The sequence below is a fragment of the Equus caballus genome, chromosome 27 (genome assembly GCF_041296265.1).
Source record: "Equus caballus isolate H_3958 breed thoroughbred chromosome 27, TB-T2T, whole genome shotgun sequence".
In the NCBI taxonomy this organism is placed as follows: domain Eukaryota; kingdom Metazoa; phylum Chordata; class Mammalia; order Perissodactyla; family Equidae; genus Equus; species Equus caballus.
The window spans coordinates 15,897,086-15,904,839 of NC_091710.1; the positions used below are offsets into that span (position 1 = coordinate 15,897,086).

At 36.3% G+C, this 7,754-nt stretch overlaps 1 pseudogene; it reads left to right on the forward strand.

Annotated features, from left to right (window-relative positions):
• Positions 1–6,448: 6,448 nt before the first annotated feature.
• On the forward strand, positions 6,449–7,388 carry LOC138920981 (olfactory receptor 4C46-like; annotated as a pseudogene).
• Positions 7,389–7,754: the final 366 nt, after the last annotated feature.

Sequence of the window (7,754 nt, forward strand, 5' to 3'; positions counted from 1 at the left end):
GAAATAGAAATCTGAATAGACATATAAAAATGAATAAATTGAATTTGTAATTAAAATATTTTTCACTCCTACCAATATCTAGACACAGATGGCTTCACTACCTAAATTTACTAAACATCTATATAAATAATAATAGCAACTGTTGATTGACTCATGTAAGAGATCTTCTTTTCAATTTATTTATTAAGCCAGTATTACCGATAACAAAGTCAAAAAAGAAGCATGAGGAAAGAAAACACAACATGATATCTCTCACATTTGTAGATACAAATATTGTCAGCAAAAATATTAGCAAAATAAATCCAATAATGCGCTTAAAGAGTAATAAATCACAACCAAGTAAGATCTATCCCAGGAATGCAAGGTGGGTTTAACAAACGAAAAGCAATTAATGTAACACATCAATTCTGTAAAATAAAACACAAAAACCATATAGCCACCTCAATAATTGCAGAAAAAGTTGTTTGAGACAATCCAACACCAATTTAAGATAAAAAAAAAAGTCTGAGCAAAGTAGAAATAGAGAAAGTTACTTCAACCTACCAAACATTCTTCTTGCACCACACTGAATGTTTAAGGAGTGAGTGATTTCCCCTTAAAGTAAAAAAATAATGCTGGATGTCCACTCTCAGTACTGATGATATATAGACAGATATTTAGAAAGGTAGATAGATACATAGATGACATATACATAGATGGGTAGATAGATGATAGATTAATAAATCAGTCAGTCATCTGAAGTTGAAGTAAAACTGATTTTATTCACAGACTTCATGATCTTATAAGTAGAAAATCATAAGCATTCCACATACACACACAAAAACCACTAGAATAACTGAGTTCATCACAGTCACAAGATACAAAATCATTATACAAAAAACAACTTTATTTCTAAATAGTAGCAAAATAATATCTGAATGTGAAATTAAGAAAACAATGTGATTCATGTTAACATAAAAATACTTAGAATTGAATTTAATGAAAGAAAAGTACTTAATCCTGAAAATTACAAAACATGTTAATTGGTACTGGTATAACGTAGACATATATCAATGTAATAGAATCAGTGATCCAATAATAAACACGTAATGGCTGAGTGCTTTTTGTCAAAGCTACCAAGGCTATTTATTGCGGAAGGATACTCTTCGCAATAAATAGTAAAAAGTAATTGACTACTCACATGCAAAAAAGATGAACTAAAACCTATACTTCCGACCAAACACATCATTAACTCAAAATGGATCATAGACCTAAATTTACAAAAAAAAAGTACAAATTATATATCTGATGATAGTTTTACATCAATAATATATAAAGAATACTTACAACTAAGGTACAGTCATTCACTGCATAATGATGTTTCATTCAATGAGGGACGCCATATTCATTAGACAGTGGTCCCATAAGATTAGTACCGTGTAGCCTAGGTATGTAGCAGGCTGTACCATTGAGGTTTGTGTAAGTACACTCTACGATGTTTGCACAATGACCAATTGCCTAGTGATGCATTTCTCAGAATTTATCCCCTTCATTAAGTGTTGCATGACTGTATAGAAAAGCAAATACAATCATTAAAATAGACAAAATACTTGAATACACATTTTAACAGAGAAGATACAATCTAAAAGGAATATTATGAGTTGGAAAGAGGCAGAATGATGTGCTATGAGTTTGAGGTTCCTCATTTAAGGCATAAAAAATCAAAGCCTTAAGAACGAAAATATTCTAAGTTAAACCTTTTTATGATATTGATACATTTCTAATCCTAATTTCTACATCCTGTCTAATTTTCACCCTAATGCTGAGAGTTGAATCAATATACCTGTGAGCTGATCCTGGGGAATCAAGACAGTGAACTATCTCTGCTCAGTATATAAGGTGATACTTTTGGAATTGTTTTGGGTTTACCATAAATTAGTTCTTCTTATCAGCCTAAAACATTAGGAAGAGAATTTTCCTGTTTTAACTATGAAGTAGGTAAATAACTCAGTTTTTTTTTTTTGTTCTGGTCAGGTAATACAAAAACAGCAAGTTCAGGAAAGTGATATTTTGACTTAAAAATTAGTTCAAGAAATGGAGAAAACATCAGATTATGTTTCCAGTCTAGAATCTCTTCACTCAGTCTCATTGCATGTGAGTATGTGAAGGTGTGTTTATATTCCTCCTGATGTCCTGGAAGGAAGGCAGAGAATAAAATTCCTCAACTTCCATCTTCCTTTTCTTTAGGGACAGTCCTAAAAAGAAGACCCCACTTAGATGGAATACACAGCATAACCACTTTCTCCAACCAACAACTTGAGTTAACTTGGGAAAAGTTTTCACTTACCTCCTTTTTATTCTGCTTTCATTCTGGCTTACCCCTCCAGTTTGAAAATCTGTGTTGCTGTCTCTCCAGGGTTTTAAACCACTCTGCCCTTGGATCTGTATTGTGAAAACAGAGTTTTCTGGTATAGCTCTGGGAACTCTTCTTTTGAAAAACCACCTTCATGGACAACACACTGATTTAGACCTAACTCTTCTTTTTCCTTTGTCACACTACTCTAGGCCTTGGGGAGCTAGACTAGACAGATGTATGGTTCTAAAGCAATGTTTCTACCCACCACTGTACCTGTACTATTTTCATGATTATCATGTTAATCTAATTCCAGAATTGGCAAAATAAACAACTACTTTGAAAAAGTACTGTAAACTTTATGTGGTGCATAGTACCAATAGGTTTCACAACAATCACTTAATGTACATCTGAAAACAATATTTAAAAATTATGATTGGGGCTGGCCCCATAGCCGAGTGGTTAAGTTCATGCACTCTGCTTTGGCAACCCAGGGTTTTGCTGGTTCTGATGCTGGGCACAGACATGGCTCCACTCATCAAGCCATCCTGAGGTGGTGTGTCACATAGCATAACCAGAGGCACTCAAAACTAGAATATACAATTATGTACTGGGGGGACTGGGGAGAAGAAGAAGGAAGAAACGAGAAGAAGATTGGGAACAGATGATAATGCAGGTGCCAATGTTTAAAAAAAATTACGATCGCTATCAATGGTAGATTGATTTAAAAATATTATAATGAAAAATGTAAGAGTCAGATAATGACCCACCTAAATGTTTAATTTATGCATCCAAATATCCAGACTACATATGAAGTTTGTTATCAAAGATACAAGTTCATAAGTGGTTGGCTTTAATTTTTCTCTTTTCATGGTGTTTTGTCTTCATGTAGACTTAAGGAAGGAGTTAAAAAATTAAAGATGAGTGCTATAAGTTAACTGATGTTTGGTTAAGTGATGTGAAATAATTGGGTTGTTGGCAAGATCCGCTAATGCTGGTGAAATACCCTGAGGTCTAATTAGCCATAGCTAAGAAACTTCACAGGATTTACCTACTAATGGGATATATGTTAGCACTTGTAAGGCTGAAGAGAAGGGCCGTATCCAGAGGTGCCATTTATAAATCAACAAAGATGCTTATTTTAGCTCAGCTAGTTGGCATTTTATTTATTTATTTATTTATTTTTAAAGATTGGCACCTGCGCTAACATCTGTTGCCAATCTTCTTCTTTTTTTTTTCTTCTTCTCCTCCCCAAAGCCTCCCAGTACATAGTTGTATATGATAGTGCGTGCCTCTGGTTTTGCTATGTGGAACGTTCCCTCAGCATGGCCTGATGAGTGGTGCCATGTCTACGCCCAGGATCCAAACCAGCGACAAAACACTCGGCCGCTGAAGAGGAGTGTCCTAACTTAACCACTCAGCCATGGGGCCGGCCCCTAATTGGCATTTTAATCTTACAACTTTACTTTGTTCTTGGTGAAGTAACAGCTCCCTGGGTCCCTGGCCATGAAGCTACATCAGACAAGTTCATAGTGAGGTTATTTTTTCCAGGAGGTCATTTAATTATAGAATCTGAGATTTCAATGGATCTTACAAGTCATATAGTTACACCTCACCCCCACCAATCTGAGGTTTAAATCTCTTCTTCAGCATGTCAGGTATCAAGAAAGATAGAATAAATGACAGTACTACCAACTTAGGAGTAAAAATATTTTGAGGTCTTTTGTGCTTATTGATATATACTTAAAATAGTTTAGAATCATATTACGTATTCAAGTCTGCATCCAAGTTTTTCCCCACTTAATATTACAATATAAAAATTTTGCTGTGATATCTCATAATTTTTAAAAAATCTCTATTGAAAACTACATATTATTCAAATATATTCACTATATTTTACTTATCCATTTCTCTAACGTTGGAATTTCCATGTAGTTTCTCATTTTCCACAGCTTTTAATCATTGTATTTAAAATATTTATACATATTTTTTTCTCTTTAAAAAATATTTTCCTTTAAGGTTTATTCCTAGAAAGGTTATTGTGGAGTCAAAGAAAAAAAGAGAAATTAATTTGTATTTCTTCATAGTTATTTCTAAATCACTTTTATTAATTATATCTTATTTTTAATTTATGTCACTATACTCTTTTCTGATCTGTTGGAGAGTTCACCTCAGAATACGAAAATGCAGCAAAGCTATGCACTTTGTTCTCACATAAGTATAAGATCTCTATTTTGGATAATTAAATAGTAATGTTCTTTTCCACTATCTTTGAAAGGAAAAGAAACATTTTTGCAGAGTACAATGTCTTATATTTATGTTTCCTCTTTTCTTTCCTTTGGGAAATTTATGTCCCCAAATCTCCTCATTCTATTAGTAAAATAATTTCCTATAACCAGGAATGATGGATGATGGATGTTATGGAGGTTGGGAGAAGATGATGTGAGAATGCATATGGCAGACACACAAAGGAGTGAGAGGATCTCATGGATGGACGGCCTGCTGCCATTTGTAATAAAATGTTGGGGGAGGGATTTCCAAAGGTATTTAACAGGAACAGTTTTTAAGACTTTGTGTGGACATATATAGGTTAATATACACAGCAAGTGTCCAATAAATTGACTGAGTGGACATGTAATAGGTACTTATGGTAAGTAATAGATTTTAAATGTGTTTGTGTCTGTGTGTATATATGTAGAGAACTTTATTTAGCAGACTCCTTCTTTCTGTTCTCCACACTAAGTTTCTATTTTTACAGGTTTAAAAATAAGAGTTTCCTTTGCTTGACAGATCCTTATGTATTGAATACCTACCCAAGAATTTTTTTTTTATCCCTGTCTACTGGAGCTGGAAATTTCCTGAATGTCACTATGTTAAACTGTATTTGGAACATTATTTTGAAGAATAAAAACTATTAATTAACAAACACTATAGTTATCATAAATGTAAAAATGACCCAATAACATACTCTTTCCTTAAGGCAATTAATATTTTCCTACTTACCCTATAAAGTGTGTCAGAAACTATTAAACTGGAAGGCAGCTTCCTTTCAAAAGCTTGTTTCTCATAAAGTAGAGAGTAGTGATAAATAGAGTGGGAGGATGATAAGGCTGGAATTCCTAGGTTTATAGCTGGGGAAACGTGCATAGTTTTACAAATGAAAGTGTAGGAAGTGTGATAATTCACCCAGCATTTATTCATCACCCAATAGGTGCCAGGCATTGCAGATGTTATGCCAGGCACTGTGGTAGGCACAGCAAGAAAACACACGTGAATAGCATAGTGTTTTGGTAGGTACTAGGGAGTGTGTGTCACCCATGACTTATTTTTTTCCCTGATCTGTCTACTTCTGACAAATAGTTATTGACCACGTCTTTCTTTCCACAGTTAGAGCCGTGGGTTCAAATGTAAATTCTCCTGGAAGAGGGAATGACTTTTACCTTACAAAATCTATCTGAGAGTTGCGATTTGTAAGCTCACAGACACAGAGGAGGGTTTGAAAGCACAGCACATCAAAATGACTAAGCAAAGTCACAAAGTTGGAGGGGGCCAGCCCCATGGCCAAGTGGTTAAAATTCCACGCATTCTACTTTGGAGGCCCGGGTTCTCAGGTTCAGATCCCAAGTGCGGAGGTATTCCATTCATTTGCCATGCTCTGGAGGCACCCCACATACATAATAGAGGAAGATCAGCACAGACGTTAGTTAGCTCAGGGCTAATCTTCCTCAAGGGAAAAAAAAATAGAGGAGAATTCACAACGGATGTTAGCTCAGGGCAAAACTTCCTCACACAAAAAAGGGTCATAGAGTTGGAACCAGGAAAATCTAGATGTCAGATATACAGTATTTTCTCAGTAAACCACGCGTCAAATGTTGCCCTATAGAGGTTTTATAGGTGACAGGTACTAGGTGTCTGAAGAGATTGAAAGCAACATGGAGGTAATGAGGAAGAATTGAAACAATTACTGGGGCAAAGAGTGCCAAGGACATGCTCCATGTTTATATTGACTACTCTATTTTTGTACTGTGAAATACAGACTACAATCCCTTCATGATTATTAGGGATTTTTTTTCTCTTTGTAGATAATGTAGGCGGCAGGAAGGTGTTACTTCCTGAATGGATCACCTCACACCTTCCAACAATATGACTGAATTTATTCTCTTAGAACTCACACAGAATCCAGACTTGCAGAAAATACTCTTCATTGTCCTTTTGTTCATTTTTCTATTTACGGTGCTGGCCCATTTGCTCATTGTCCTCACCATCTCCCTCAGCATCACACTTTCAGCTCCCATGTACTTCTCTCTTACTTACTTGTCCTTTATAGATGCAGCCTATCCTTCTGTCACCACTCCCAAGATGAACATCCACTGGCTGTGCCAGAGAAGAACCATTTTCTTCAGGGGCTGCCTGATTCAGCTCTTTGTAGAACACTTTCTTGGAGGATCAGAGATCATCCTCCTCATTGTTGTGGTCTATGATAGCTATGTGGCCATCTGCAGGCCTCTGTACCACATGACCTCATGCAACAGGGGCTGTGCCACCTCCTGGTGGTAGTGGCCTAGATCAGGGGGATCCTGGACCCTACTGTGCAGATTCTTTTCATGCTTGACTTGCCCTTCTGTGGTCCCAATGTCATTGACCACTTCATGTGCAATCTCTTTCCACTGCTGAAACTTGCCTGCAGGGACTCCTACAGGCTCGGAATGTTTGTGGTAACCAACGGTGGGGCCATGTGCTTGCTTATTTTTTCCATGCTGCTCATCTCTTTCATAGCCATCCTGACCTCCTTCAGGTCCTATGGCTCCAAAGGATGACACAAATACCTCCCACCTTGTGGCTCCCACTTTACTGTAGCTGTACTCTTTTTGTGTCTTGGATATTTACCTGCATGTGTCCTGTGGCCACCTACCCTGTGGTCAAGTTAGTGACTGTATTCTTTGCAATCCTCATTCCCATATTAAATCCTATCATTTACAGAATGAGAAACATGGAGGTAAAACATGACATAAGGGGAGACAAGTACCATATGATTACACTCATTTGTGGAAGGTAATCAAACACATACATAGCAAGAACAGATTAGTGATTACTAGAGGAGTAGGGAATGAGGGAGGGTGAAAGGGGTAAAGGGGCACACATGTATGGTGATGTTTAAAAACTAGACGATTGGTGGTGAATATGATGCAGCCAATAAAGTAAATGAAATATAATAATGTACACCTGTAACTTACATAATGTTATAAGCCAATATATCCCCAACAAAATAAATAAAAAAAAAAACAGAGAGAGGCAAAGGGAGAATTGATGATAGAAGGAAAAAGCAATGTCATAACAGCAGCAGAAGGAGAACATGTGATGTGATGCTGGGCTATGAGCCAAGAATGCAGGTGGCCTTTAAAAGGTGGAAAAGGTAAGGAAA